This window comes from Cavia porcellus, unplaced genomic scaffold, assembly GCF_034190915.1.
Source record: "Cavia porcellus strain 051 isolate PalLab524CR breed Dunkin Hartley unplaced genomic scaffold, mCavPor4.1 scaffold_1, whole genome shotgun sequence".
NCBI classification, from domain to species: Eukaryota; Metazoa; Chordata; class Mammalia; order Rodentia; family Caviidae; genus Cavia; species Cavia porcellus.
Window position 1 is genome coordinate 117,508,625 of NW_026947484.1, and position 16,385 is coordinate 117,525,009.

At 34.7% G+C, this 16,385-nt stretch overlaps 1 non-coding gene across 1 annotated transcript; it reads right to left on the reverse strand.

Moving 5' to 3' along the window:
- Positions 1 to 1,274: 1,274 nt before the first annotated feature.
- On the reverse strand, positions 1,275 to 1,378 carry LOC111754391 (U6 spliceosomal RNA). Its single transcript, XR_002789083.1, has one exon. It is a non-coding gene; the product is annotated as a U6 spliceosomal RNA (small nuclear RNA).
- Between the last annotated feature and the right edge of the window lie 15,007 nt (positions 1,379 to 16,385).

Genomic DNA, 16,385 nt, shown 5'->3' on the forward strand with positions numbered 1-16,385 from the left:
TACTTTTGCTATCATCAATTATTGTTATTATTTTTACTGTTGGAAAAATGAGGATAGAGGATTTTCAAAAGTATAATGAACCAGTTGAGCCATAATCCATTATTCTGGCCCTCCCATTAGCTCATCCATCCTGAAATCTCAACAGGTGCTTATGATAGATGTGAGACTAATATCCAAGAATCTCCCTATCCACAAAAGAATAAAATAATTAAACTCAAGCTCTGAATTTGATTTCAACTTAAGACATCTTTGGCGGCTTGGTTAGACTCTAACAGCCCCACTAAAAGAGGAATTTCATTCTACTTAACTAGTCAGCCCGAGCGAAGAACAGGGAGAACTTGGAAGAAAGCTAAGCCCCTGCCTGCAAACCTGGTGGTGCCTGGGCTAAGGAGAGAAGGAAAGCACCCTCCACCACCCCCACGCCCACCCCTGTGAGCAACCACCTGATGGAGAAGAACTGTATTGCTTGACTGACTTTACAAGCCTAAAGCCAAGCAACTATTTAGAGGACAGCAATATGCAGTATAGTAACGACTGTAGGTTTCCAACTGTTTTATCACTGTTTGATTCATGTTATTGTCCTGTTTTCTTCCCTTTAAAAGTAAATAAAAAATAACTATGATGGGAACTTCAGTTAAGTAAAATCATCCAGCTCCTCTTAGAGCAGAATAAATACATAATTGTATTTTTGAAAGTAAAAACAAGAACTTAGACAAAAACTAATGAATAAGGAACTAAATCCCAGTTCTAGAAATATTAGAAAGTTTCATGATAGTGATGACGATGGCAATCAACTGATGCTTAGAGTTTCTGGGAAATCTCTCCATGTGGTGTGATGTTGGATTTTTTACAGGCAATATCCCCAATTCTTAGGAAAAATTTTTATAGTGTAATGCTTAATCTTTAGATGGGAATATTCTGATTTTGCCAAGTCATGATCCAGATCCACCTCTGAACAAATATCTTGTGCTTTTTCTACAAGAGCAGAGCATGCCCCATTGGACTATACTACTTAGCAAGTAGATATAAATCATAATAAAAATAATTACTCAGATGAATTAAACTGAATTATTGAGGGTTTTTTTTTTTTGTCTTTTTCGTTTTTATCGGTACCAAGGATCAAACTCACGACTTCCTGCTTGCAAGGCAGGCGCTTATGCCGCTTAGCTAAATCCCCAGCCCCAGGTTTTTTTTTTTTTTTTTTTTTTTTTTTAATGTGACTCATGACCTGGTGCTTGGCAGGCAGGGGCTGTGCCACTGAGCTGTATCCTCAGACCAATATGGAATACATCACGAATTTGTATGTCATCCTTGAGCCGGGGCCATGCTAATCTCTGTATCATTCCAATTTTAGAATATGTGCTGCCAAAATGAGCACAATTAATCAATTTTGTATGGTTATTCTTCTTGGTAGTTCATTTCAGAATGTTTAATAATTGTATTATAATATTGTAGAGGTAACTATAATAGATAACATTATACAAACATAATTTATTATGGAACACTTATTTGGAGAAAAGGTAGGACCTGCGTGTTATAGATTGCAGGATCAATAATATTCCAGGGAAATAGTTTACTATATCTATTTGTACCTGATCTTGCAGACTAAATATACTCAAAGCAGTGGGTCTAAGAACTCCAAGAACAAGGGTTAATAACAATATGATTAAAATATATTCTTTATATTATGCTTATTTAGGAAGAGAAAAATCTCTTGGTTTTATTAATTTATTAAATTTTAAACAAAAGACTTGTCTTTAAAAGAAAACACAGAAAAATAGGAGGCAATATATGCTTTGACTATGCTAACTTAGCTTCTATGTAGCAAACTTGATACTTCCATTATGTTTTTCTGACATATTTAAAATTTATTCTGAGGCAGAGTCAGACCCATTGATGCTGTATCAGTGAGTGTCTTAATAGAGAAACAGATATCGCATAAGATATAGAGAGGTATAAGAAATTACCAGACCGGCTTACAATGGTCACCCACAGAGCTGGAAGTGAAAACAGGGTGTCTGCAAAGTGGAGGCTTAAGAATTCAGTCCAAGGTCTGGAGTCCATTGCAGGGTCCATGCAAGTCTGTATCAGGAGGCTGATGGATCTGTGATGAAAAGCAGAAGAGTCTATGCTAGAAGGCTGAAACATCCATAGCAGAAGCTGAAACATCTGCACTGGAAGCCAGGGGATGATAGCCCAGCTGGAGGTGAAGATTGGAATTCCTCCAAAGGACAGATCTGTTGTTACTCATTTCTCCTTTATTCTACCCTAGTGAGGAGTCACCATGCGGTGGGTGTTCTTCACCCAAGCGTGCCGAGTTGATTCAAACTTCTAAACTTCTCAAATTGATACAATCAGTCATTACAATAGCTTAAGTCAATATGGATGCCAATTTTTCTGATTTTGTCCTTTTCCACCAGACAGTGACAAGTATTTCACTTTTTCTCTTTCAGTTTCCTAAAGTGTTGACACTAGTGGTGATCACAGGACACATATCCACTGTAAGGCATAAATGAAAGATTTTTGTGGTAGAATTAATAACCCCAAAATATTCTTTTAGAGTTATGATTCGTTTTTAAGAGATGTGAATAATGTATAAGAAATCACTAATGCACAATTTGATGAGTTTTCAAAAATGTACAATCGATTGACTTCTATCACATACAATTAAAGGACCCCTCACCCCAAGTCCTTTATATCTCTGTGGATAAACACTTTCTCATCCCTTGACACTGTGAAATGGTTATCTACTTTCTTTTATAGTAGTTGTTTTCTGGATATAAAAAAGGAATCATGCAGTAGGTTATCTGTGATCCAGTTACTTATTCAGTGCTATGTTTTTGAATTTCACTTATCTTTTTGTATGTAACTGTAGTTCATTTCTGTTTTATTTACTAAATAGCATTTCCTCATATGAACACACTGTGATTATTGGATCAATTCACTAACTTGATGTCCATTCTAGAATTTGGCTATTATGAATAAAGTAGCTGTGAAGATTCAAGTACACGTATTTTACGACATATTTTCACTTCTGTAAAGTATCTAGTAGTTAAGGTTTTGAGATCATTTTGATACTATCAAGCACTGCTTTTAAAGCAGTACCCAGCTAAAGACACCATATTTGTGTCATGCTCTTTTTCCTCCCTGGAGGACTGCAAAGTACCACAGTTTGTGTGAATTCTAGCTCTGTCTTGCAATACTCCTTTTCAGTCTCTCTCCTCTCAGCCTTGTGGGCTTTTTCACTTCTTTGCACAGACCTCTGTTTAGTTGCAGGATGGAGGAACCTCCCGACTGTTCTCCAGTGCATTATTGGGGTGTGGTGTCTCCTCTTGCAGATCGAAATGGCTCTCTTCACGAACTCTCATCTCTAAGTGCTAAACTCACTGAGACTGCCATGTTCCTCTCCTGCCCCTTGCTCTGCTGTGTGGCCTGAAAGCTGTTTCTTAGTAGTAAACTGGTGCAAATGTGGTAGTCATTTTGTTTAGTGTTTGAAAAAATCAGCCCACAGGCTTACATTTCCTTTTGTACAATTCCTTGTTTAGAGTGAGAACAGAATCGTCCTCCCAGCTATTCTTCATGGCAGAAGTGTACATCCATGTGTCAGTTTGTAATTAACTGTGATAATGGAATGGAGAAATCAGTTGGAAAGTAAAAATATTATGTGTCTAACGTAAACATATAGTAAGGTATATGCAAAACTTTGAATTTTCTTCTTGATTATCATGTTGAATGCTGAATGATTTGAGGAAAGAAGTCGTCCAAAAACATTCTAGGTAAGAAAGAAATGTATCATAATTAATTAATTTAAAAGTTTCTAATTAATGTTAATGATAGTTTGCAATTTATACATGATAATAACACCATAAGTTGTACATTATCTAGGTTGTGCCTCCTAACAACTTTAGCTTCATTGAAATCTTGCTTTTCATTTGTAGATATGAAAAGTGAAATTCAAAGATGAGTGACTGAACCAAAGTCATGAGATAGCTGAAAGTTGAAACAATCAATTCATCAATTAATTCAAAGCATAAACATTTGCTAAGCATTTAGTCTGTGCCTGATTGACTTGAGTTGAATCTATAAAGAATGGAACATAATTCTCACACTCATGAAGTTAACATCTTTCTGGGAAACATTTAAAACAATATAGAATTTGCTAATGAAGACAGGTATCCAACCCAGGTTTGAGAAAAGAGATTAGAGAAGAATTCCTGGAGGAAGTAACATCTGACTGAATATTGGGGATGAATAGAACTCAGATAAAAGTGCAAAGTATTGCGAAATAAAGGGGTTCCACTCTGTGACACTTTCTCAGTTCTCTCTAATGCAACTTCAAATCTGTTTTTCTACTTCTACTTTTGAGAACAAGATATATCTTTAGCCCTAATAACTCTTCAAATATTTGGTTTGGTATCTACCTTTTTACGTCTCTTCCACTGTTTTAAATAATAGATGTCACATCACATAGATTTTGATACTTAAATGATATGGCTGCAACATTAGTTCCTGGTATTTTCCCCCCAAGAAATAATGTTATACTTTTTTCCCCAAGTCCCTGAAAAGGTTTCACATTTTTATGATCCAATTTTATAAACATTCTTGAGTTCTCTTTTGACATTAGACATTTACTAAGTGCTGCGGGGGATAGAAATATGATTAAAATGTATTTCTTTTCCATAAAGTACTGATAATATAGCAGGATGATTCAGGTATAGCACCAGCTACATTATAAGTAAAGATGAAACTGTCAAGGAAAACAATATTCTAAAGGGAGGTCAATACAAGGGGAAAGTAAAATTCATTGAAAAAGAATTAAAAGGCTTTCTGGTAGAAGAAAATTTTATGGATGTTAAAGAATGTTTAATATTGATAGGCAGAGAAATATGAAGAACACTCCAAATATGGTAAAATGTGCAACTGGAGTATGAGTAACAATTGGAAAAATGGAGATAATAAGACCAGAAAAATACTGCATTTCAGAGCCTTAAAAACTATGCTCAAAATTCAATATGTAAGGCCAGGATATAGCTCAGTAGCATGGTACCTGTCTGGCAAGTGTAAAGTTCTGAGTTCAATTCCATGTACAAAAAAAAATCAGTATATATTTTAGTTGATAATAGACCACAAATTTTGCAGGAAATCTAAGAAGAGTTGATTTTGAAAGATTATTTTGGCAATAGGATGTATGATATATTGGAATTGGTAGAGAATATTAAGCATATCCTGGAAGCTAGTAGGATTTTAAATGAAAAATTGAGGAGGTATTATACTAGAATTGTCATGTGACAATGAATGGAGGGGTCAAACTAGCCATGGTAGACATTCCCAACTGGGGATATTTCTCAGTAGCGTATATACTTAACATTGTTTTTGACCTGTGTTCAGTCCCCAGAACAGGAATGAATAAATAAATGAATGACATTTTCAAAGTGAGTTTACCAACCAAATGAATACAAATTATCATGCATAGGAGAAGAAAGAGAGGAACAGGGCTATGAAACATGATGAAGGGATGATAACCCCACATATGGGAACAAGGAAGTCTATATAATCAGGGCATTTGGGCATCTGAAAGATTTGGTCGGTCTTAAGATGGTGAGATACAATAAGTTCCTGGAAGGGTTATATTGGAATTTTGGAGAAACACTAGGCTTTGTGGGAAAAAAAAAATGAGACTCCAAAACGCACAAATAGAGAAGAAAAAAAGATCTAAGAACGCATTCAAGTGCTAGGTGTGGTGGCACATGCCTATAATCCCAGAACTCAGGAAGCTGAGGCAGGAGGATCTATGTGAGTTCAAGGCCAGCCTGGGCTACATAGTGAATTCAGGGCCAAACTGAACATGCATAGTGAGACCTTGTCTCTAAATAATTTAATTAATTAATAGAAAAAAGGAAAAAGAAATTTTTAAAAGAACTCAGTAAATGTTTCATATATTGCTAAACAATTTTTAGCATTCTTGATTTCTTCTAATTTCAGTTTCCTGTATCATAGAGCAACTTTTTTCCATGGTTAATAAAAACTTTAAATATAAGCTATCAGTCACTTATTTTAACTGTTTTTAGATGTTCTACATTACAATTTTTTAAAAATGTAACCTACTGGGAAATGTTAAAAAGTTTTTGTTCAGTCCTTTTGAAGTTGTAAAGTTACTGAGCTTGTGAGTCTGGATTTTCCTTTTTGCATTATGGAGTAATTATCCCAGAATTTTCAAAATTGTTGAATGAGATAATAATTTTGGGCCAAGGATTTAGTTCAATGGCCTAGACACCTGACTGGCAAATGCAAGGTCATAGGTTTGATCCCTGGTACAAAAGAAAAAGAAAGAAAGAAATAAAGAAAGAAAGAAAGAAAGAAAAGAATTTTTTAAAAAATTAAGCATATTGCCTGTTGCACAGCAAAAATTTGAAAATCAGTGTCATTATTTCAAATTATAAAATAGTAAACAAATGTCTTTGATTCCCTGGGAGATAGAAAATAGAAGAAATACCTTCAACTTAGTAGAATGTTCTCAAAACAAGTAGAGAAAGCTTATCAAAATAAAATGAAATAGCTTAAAATCAAACAACCTTAGATGGAAATAACACATCATTATCAAAAAATACTGCACAATTTCTTTTAAAAGTCTTTTTCAAAGAAGAGATTTAATGACCAACTGCTCTGATTTTATGTTACCTCTGGGATTTACATCATTCTATACTTTCTAAAAAATTTAGTTTTATGTGTATTATAAAATCCTGTTGACTTATATAAATGAAATAAAATCACCTTGGGGTGATTATGTTGCAAAAAATAGTGAAGATTGCACTACCAGATACCATGCAAGGTGATTGGAAGAAGTGGTTCTAGAAATACTGTGGCTTTTTCATAATTGTTTTCCCTTTAATTTCAATATTTATAAGCAATGAATGTGGCCTTTTTCTGGAAGAAAAATATCCTGTCCTACATGGTACTCTTGAATGCTGCTGTTGTCTTAGAAAATTACTGAACAAATATTAGTACAGACTGCTCTTGGATGAGTAAACATTAAATGTTCTCCCAAGTATTTTCCCATTATCAATTAATATATTTAAAACAAAGACATCATCCTTTAAAATACCCATGTGTACACACAAAGATTTTTTTCAGAGATGAAGAAAAAAGACAGGTTGCCTTCAAAAGTGATTCATGACACTGGAGAATGTATAATTGATGTATGTGATTGTCTGGATGGCAAAATAACAACGCCATCCATTAGAGACGAGAGCTCTAACAACTCAGGCAGAGAGACAGTATGTTTTTTTATAGGTCATCAGGGTTCCATTTGGATCCACAGGTTGCTATTCCTTCTTTATAGTTGAAAGCATTTAATGGATTATTATAAAAGGAAAAAGGTGGTATGCAATAATGGTTTAAATTGAAGCTCTGTGTGTATATCACCACTGTCTGACCCTTACATGAGGGATTCATTTTTAAAATTCTCATACAGCATGCTTGAAAGTTTGCCAGTCTACTAAGAAATCAAAACAGTGAATTCAACACCAGGAGAGAAGCACATGGGGCACTGGGAGAAGTGGTATTCCTTCCTTTTTTCCCCTTTCTTTCTCTCTTTTTGTGTCTCTAAGTATAAATAATGAAAGTTTATCAGAAACAAAGTTGCACATACTTCTGAACTTCAAGTGAGCAACAATTCAGAAAGATTTTAGAAAACATACTTATTCACAAAATGGATCATAAGAACAAAATTTGAAAATACTGGAAAGCAAGCTGGGAGAGAGGCAAGATTCTGATAGCAATTTTGGGTGAAAATCAAATAAACAGTGACTCATCTGGAAAATCCCTCCTCCTTTCTCAAATTGAGATACACATCAGGGTAGAGACTCTTCTGCACTGTTAGCCATAAGTATAAAAGTTTATTTCTGTTGTTAATGAGCAGCATTTTACAAATGTAATGGGAGATAATTTTATTGGATTTCCCCAAAGAAATCTTTAGCTCAATTATGTAAGTCTCAGAAATTTTAGTGTAATGCATAATATATACGGATAAGTATGGGCATATCTAGTTAATACAAAATGCAATGTAATTTGAGTAATTAAATGCCAGTGGAAGTAAAAAAAGCAGATCAGTGGAAGTATTAAGGTATTTTTGGCTTCTGGTACTGTGTATTTTAGAGATAAATCTATTTTTCATGGTAGTGGAGGCAGGAAGTGCCAGCAAATTCTTGTTTGGTGAGGGTTGAATCTCTTTTAAGTATAGCACCTTCTTGCTCTGAACTCTCCTTTTTTGTAATCTCAGTTATAAGCCTGGACCTGTCATGACCTAATCATTTCCTAAGGGGTTACCATTTGCACTACCACTTGAGAGATTAGGTTTTCACATATAAACTGGAGAGCACACAAGCACACAATCCATATCAGAAGCCCCAAGAAGGCCTTGTCGAATCCTTCCATGGTTTTGACCCTGAAACCTACCCTTTTGGTGAGGTTGTTCATTTATAATATTTGTTATTCTGATTACATCCTGCATCACTCCTTTTTCTTAAAGCCATCAAAGGATTTCTATGGCATCTCTATCAAGCATAAGGAACACGAATTATGTATCACTCAGAGAGTAGAAGTTTCCCTTCCCTTCCACGTGGCCAACAGCTAAGCATAGAAACAATAGAAATTTGTCACAGTCTAAGAGGCTGTGAAGAGTGGATGAATCAGTGGATTTTTCATAATTATTTTTTCTTTAATTATATGTTATTTATAACATAATCGTTGAGGGAAGTATTACATTTTATAGAAAGCTGTTAATTTTCTTTACGTGGAAACTGTTTAAAGCAGGAACAAGTTCATTGCCCCTTATTTGAAATGCATGAAAGCAGGAGAGTCTAGAAATTAAACTATTTCTGTTAGGTTATATCCCATTGCTAATATAACATGCTATGTAATAGCCCCAGCAGGATGTGAGACAGCACTGATCAACAAATGTATTAACATCTCTATGGAGAAGCATATGAAATATCCACAGCAAATAGGATAAACAAGCCTATGAATGACATCCTCGGTTAAGGTCAGCTTTTAGTATTATATGAATCCAAATGAAATTTATTTAACATCTTGCTTTTAGAGTTTTGAAAGATTCAGGGGTTAGTAGAATAAGAACTATAGACCTCTATTTTATTTTCCTATCTAGCTGAGCTAAATAATTTTCCATCTGTGGATCAGAAAATTTGGATCAGCCCAATCTCTGAAAACTCCCATTAGCTAGAAATCTTCCCAAGGATAAAGAACTTTGTTTAGATATGTTCATTAACCAAGAGCAAAAATTTAAGGGTGAAAATCTACTGTAACCCATGTATACATTCTACAGCCTATCTGGATATTCTTTGCATACTCATATTTTCATACATGGATTTGTGGAATATTCTGAATCAGAGGGACAATTAAGACTAATTCATCAAAGCTCCTGGGTAAATCTATCATAAAAGTTAAGGCAAGACCAATGGTTATATGAGAAACAATCCAGTATGATGAAAAGAGGAATGACTTTGGAGAGGTTTAAATAGTAGGAACAAATAATTAAAAATAGAAACACCGGTATGATACAACTTGATGAGTAAAATAGGAATAAATGACCTCATAAGCCATTTGAACACATTTGGGAATCTGAACCCATTTGTGGTGTGTGTGTGTGTGTGTGTGTGTGTGTGTGTGTGTGTGTGTGTATGTGTGTGTGTGTTTATAACTTTTGCAACTAGTACACACCAGAATTTTCAGTTTTTAAATTATCTCAAGGCTCTCAAACTTCAGATTCCAAAGGGAACAGTAAATTGCATTTAGGTAGAACACAATCCTCCTAGAAATACAACACACTCTTCTAGCTTTGCTGCTGCTTTGCTGCGATTCTACTTCTTTCAGCTTTGGTGTGAATGAATGGATGTACTGAGGACAAGACCCTCCACTTATTAGATTATTCCATAAGATAACATCCAATTGTTTCATTTTTATTATTCCAACCTTAAAGAAAAGATTTCTACAGAAGATTCTACTCCATTATGACACCAATGGAATGCATTTTAACATAAACCTTTAAGACTTGGCATTCTCTCCACTACTATGATGCATTTGAAAGTATACACAGGGAAGACTGAAATAAGGTCTCCCTTCAGAATCCTCATGTGATTATATCACTGCCCTCTCACCGTGAGTGGCTGCACTCACCAGGCACGGGTCAGAAGGAAAGTGAGTGCTAATACTCTTATCTACAGATATTCCCAGAGATAGGCACAACTGCAGAAAAGCTTTCATGGTTCTTTTTCTCTCCAATACTGAATGGAGAGCAAACAGAATGGAAATTTCTTTTTCAGCTTTGGTTCAGACTGCTTGACGGATTCAAAGCTCGTGGTTACATTTGTTCATCTGATTCTCCACGTCAGCTTTAGTGTGGACTCGTAATTGAGGCGGGTGAAAGGGTGAAAGAGGCATGAGACCTCTGGCTGGAGCGCTCTTTTCTCTGATCAGTGGATCAAAATAGTAGCCTTATCCTACGTCTGCTTTCCCAGTGGTACAGGTGGCATAAAGGATCAAGAGAACAAAATCCACTGCTTTCAGGAGTCTGGTTTTCAATTTCTGCTTTCCTGAAATGTAGATGGAAATGGATGGAATGATGAGAATAACTAAGAGATGGAGCAAAAATTAAGTAGCACACAATGCAATTATTGTACACTTTTCAGCCAGCTTTGCTCGTTCCCTGGTTGCTGGCCTGCTTTCCCAATTGTACCCACCCCTGTCATTTACCACAGTTGTTCCCCCTCCCCCAAATTATTAACTTTCTCCTTCTGAACTCACAAAAATGTCAGATTTAAGGCAGTTTTTCATGAAGCACGTCCTGAACTCCCATAATTATACTATTTTGTTAATATATGTAATATGCTGTCAAATTGTTACCACACAGTTTCTTTTTGGTATAGAATTTTTCAGATATACTAACGTCAGTGTCTAAATCCTATACCTGATCTTAGGTAAAAGGCCAAGAAGTGATTAATGTCAAAATGCTATTTTTGAAAATATGTGGCGATAATGCAGTTAATTTGCTCACTAATTAATAAATTTATCATTACTTATTATCACCAAAAATGGAAAGTTAAGAAAACTTGCAAGTAATCACTGATTGTTTCGTGCTATTATAATTTTCTTTCTGCCAACTCCAAAGTTATGCTAAGTTAAAGTTTTTCCTCAATTTCTGTGTTCCCAGTGCTAAAATCAAATGTGGATGTGACTACACCAAAAGAAAATATTGTGATTTGTACCTATAGGATAGTAATTACAATTTTTTTTCTGAGCAGGCTTTGCATGCAAACAGTACTTAATAAACACAAGAGATAGCAATGTATTCAGTCATAGAACCCAGATTTGACTCTAGGCAGTTATTTTATTTGACTTTCTTGCCCAGATATTCTCAGAGCATCTTGTAAGTGACTTTATAACAGATCTCTTTCATATCTTCTGTGAATTTCATGGAAAATGGAATGGTTGGATTATACACAAGCTCAACAGTTATAATCTATACATTAAAGCAACAGGAGTTCTTTTTGGAGATATGTTCATTCTTTTTTTTTTTCCACTGTGGCCATTCAAATTCAATCTCAGAATAATGTTTGCAACCAGGAAGACTTAATACAGTGCTCGATAAATGTGCACTGATTTGCACACATCAACTATAGCTACAGTTAGGTCCCAGGCACATGGAGAGCAGTGGTTCATGAACTTTAATATACACAAGAATAACTTGGCTTGCTTGCTAAAAATATCTCTCAGCCCTACCTAGGTACGAACTATGATCTGTGGCAGAAATTCTTATGCACTAGGTCTGCAGCCACCTAAACATTGCCTTTGAGTAGATACCTTTGGGTAATTCTAAGGTAGTTTGTGTCTGGATAATCAGCTCTGAAACACTGCTTTAGAGATCACATACTACAAATAAACGTTTGAGGCCTTGTCCTTTTGAAAGCATTCTTCACATTTAAATCTGAATGTGTGTGTTATGTGTATATATAATATATATATTATATATACACAACAAATATAACTATCCCCCAATACAATGGAAATGAGAAAGAACTCTAAACCAAAATAAATAAATCATTTTTACCCAAATGATCCTGTGGCAAAGTGTGAAATAATAAGATGCTTTAAATTTTTTAAAAAATGAAACACTACTCACTCTACACTGGAGATTTCTAAAGTACTGAGACCATTTTTGGAAAGTAGAAAACTGAAGTTAGTACTCACCAAGAAAGAGTTACTGTATTGGTTTTGCTTTCCTTGGGGGACAAGCACTGTACTTTTCTACTTCTTGCTTGGGTATGGGCAATAATCTTGTTTGTGATTTAATAAAAACTGCCCTCAATTCAAAGCTTTAGAGGATGTAATCATGCATTTCACTTGATTCACTCATTAGTTTTTCACCTGAGAGCCTCAGGTTCTGTAATTCTCAAGATTAAAGAGCTGTGTTTCCTTCTTTCTGCATCTTCCCTATACTCCCCCAGAAAACTTTGGAGTTTTATTAGCCCCGTCTGTCTCAAAAGGCATCTTTCCTACGAGTAGCACTTCAAGCTTACCCCGCTGGCTCTGATACATCCTTTAACCCTTTTTCCCTCTTCCCAGTACCTTCTCTCATGATTGCTTTTATTTCCACTATTATCCCTACAGAAGGCATATTTAAAGAAATACAGAAATAAAGATAAAAAACAAAAGCTCCCAGAAATTCAACAATAGGTTATTCTCTTTCTCACAGGCAGTGGCTTCTATCAAATGGAGCCTAGTATTTTTGTGTACATTTCATTCTTTTTCTCATGAGTACAGATTTGCACATGCCTGGCTTTGAGATGAGAAATACCAGTGAACTTTTGGAGGCTTTACTAGATAGATGATGTAACCTCCTCTCCTAAAAAGCTTTCTTCAAACTAAAAGAAAGCTATTTTTTTTTTTAAAATTAAATCCAAAGGTAATTCAAAATGATAGGGAGGAGTAGACCTATTTGGGCTTTGGTTCGTGGTAGGGCAATTGCCTAATATGGATGAGGCCCAAATTTTGATACTCAGCAAAAAAAAAAAAAAAAAAAAAAAAAATTGCAAGGAGCGGGTTACTAATTAATGGCCCTTCACATTTTATCTAGTTTTTCAAGCAATGATGCTAAAATTCAAAGATTTTTCAGCCGTAGATATTTCACTATATGACTTTTACTTTCAGAAATAGCAGTGGACTGAGAAATGAGAGAAACAACTTCTAAACAGTAACAATAGATTTTTTAACACAAGATGAACACAGAAAATTTTTAAAGCCCAACCTTTCTTTCTGTGCACACAGGTTTGACAATGCTCAGAGAGAGCAAGTTTTCCACAGTGGTCATGCTGCAGCAAAAACTAAGGGGCTCAACTTCTTTTCTGTTGTATTTTACTTTTCATGGATGCCCAGTTCTGATGGCTGGTCTTCATTGTGTCTTTGATCGCTACAAAAAAGTGCCAAATTCAAGTGTTTTCTGGGAAACAAAGATAGGAAACCTTTCTAGGAATAAGATAATCATTTTGTGATTAGATCAAATTAGTTTCCATGGAGCTTAAAAAGTCTAGCATCATATTGCAGTTTGCTAAAACTCATATGTCTTTAGTAAACTAGTTATTTTTCCATGTAGACTTAACCATTCTCAAAGCACTTTCTTGTAATTCTCATGTAATACTCAAAACAATTTAGTGAGGCAGTTATTAACATCCTATTATAGACTTGAAAACAGCCAAGGTTTAGAGAAGTTAAGGGATTTTCTGAGATTAAAAAGTAAATTTATGGCATTCATAAATTGAAATCGTAAATAAGTCTACTGGCATCTATTCTATAATCCTTTCTATATCATAAACAGCAATCAGGAAAAGGCCAAAGGAGAGAGAGAAGACTATTAAGTGCAGAAATTGCACTAGCATAGGAATAGACAAGAAAATATTACCATGAGAAATAAAAATTGCAGGTCCACCTCCCAAATTTATGAATGTATTTCATGTAAGTATTGATGACCCAAAATTGCGAAATATACATTTAAGTTACAAGGCAGTTTTTTTTTTCTTTGAGATCTGTATTGTGCAAGATGTACAAATTTAGTTACGAACTGTTTCTTTGCTTATAAATCACTAGAAAGCTAAAAATTTTCACGGTTTTCTGGGAACCCATGATCCTAGCTTTCCCATAGTAGTCTCACTGGACTTGGAAAATCCAGAAAGTGTGTGTTGGAATTAGGTAGAGTCAACACCAATTTTTAAATATCTCTTTCAAGAACTTTTGCAGAGCATGTAGATAAATATACTTAATATTCTTTGAAAGTGCACCATAATCTTTCTTATACATACTTAAATCTGACTTTGGCTCTCTCTCCTGATGCCTGCAAACAAACTAAACAATGAAAACCTCAGGGAGTTTGAGCCAGCAGAGTGGCTTTTGTTGGTGCTCAGGCTGGCTTGAGTAGGCAAGTTTATGGAGCTTTGCTATCCACTGGCGTGTGAAATGTGATTCATGACCAGAGACATGCAACGTGATCAGCTACGCTGCACACATTCTCCCCTATAGCTACTTTAAGTACGTAAGCAAGGAAGTGATATCATACTATAGACCAACATTATTATTGATCAGTTCTTTAACACAGGATACAATGTAACTAAGGAGAGGTGTTGTAGAGACTCTTCCTCAATGGTGTTTTCCAGCCCAGTCTTCCCTTGTCTATTTACTATTGCTTCTGTATGGAAGGGTCTCCCAGATATCCCCTTGACTATTTGCATCAACTCGATCAACCATTTTTCTAGCCCTTCCTTTGTCACTGAAGCCCACTTAACCGTCCTGTTTACATTTATAATTCTTGTTTAGCTAACTCCTCCCTCAATTCTCTTTACCTTCATCCATTGTTTCTTTTTTCTGCTAATAGTACTAATCGCCTATGTGTACTCTGATATAGTATGAATACTCGTTTTTTTTCCAGTTTTTCTTAATATCTACATCTGCCTAAGAAAAAACCTGAGAACAAGGATTATCCTCTTTGTTGTTGCATTAAGTGTCATAAGTGATCAGTGAATATTTTGTTGAATAAATTAATTAACAAGTGGATATGCAATTTCACAATTGTAAAAAATCAAATATTTGAAAGACTAGAGCTGCCTGTTTAAAATTCAGAACAATAATCAATAAAGGTAGGAATAATAATCCCAAAGGAAGTGAATGCTCAATAGAGTTTTAAACTATTTTTTGTTATATGGTTAAATTTTTATATTGATACTTTAATATATCTAAAATAATTTTTACATATTGGAACATACGTTTTGACAATGATAGTGGTTTATAAAACATTGAAAGTGAAGTGTAAGAAGAATATGAATAGAAATTTAAGATTAGACTCAATTCAAATTTGTGCTGTATCCCTTTATATTTACCTGAATTTGCATATACTCTTTTTAAATTCTTTCATCTTTTATGCTTTCTATACCCCTCCTTTTTCTTTCTAACTTGTCTCATTTCTAAAAAAAAAAATAATTGCTAACAGAACTACATAGAATTAAATAAAATTGTAGCTCATTAAGACAATAGGTAAATCAGTGCAAAAAACAAAGGTAGAATAGGAGAAAGCAAGAGGGAAAATCACTGAACAGAAAGGTTGGTCTTACTGCCCTAATTTCACTAAGACAAGGCATCCTAAAATTAGGTTTAAATTACCTAGAGTGAGAAGAATAATTACATTATACATTGGCTAAAAGCATTAGGCCTCCTACTTTGACAAAAGTAATATCAAAATGATGAAACTGAAAAATTTTGCATGCTACATCAGTACATATATATATGTATGAAGATTTAAGGATGATAGGAATTATTTGATATTACAAAATATTTCTGAGCTACCGGGTGTAATAGTTGTGAATACTCTGCTAATTCATACATTTCTCTAGAACAATGAATTGGAACACAAAGAGAAGAAAAGGAAAATATATTAGAGAACAATTTCTACTTTATGACTTTTGTAATTTTTATTTTTAAGTTTATACTTATTATACACATTTATGGTACACAGCATTATTTTCTGATTTTCACAGTGAAAAAATGACTACAGCCAAACAATTTAACACATTCACTACCTTCCATCCATCATCTGGGAGGAGGTAAGCACATAAAATCTAGTCTTTTAACAAAATTTTGATATACACTACATTCTTATTAATTATGGCCTTCTTTTCTCTTGTTGTTACTCATTAGGTCCCAGAATTACTCACCTTAGTTATCAGGAAATTGGTATTCCATCTCCTTAAGGTCTAGGTTAGCTATTTGAATACCCTAGGAGATTTAGATTGAGTAGGTCTGCGGTGGAACTCAGGAGTCTGTTGCTTGCA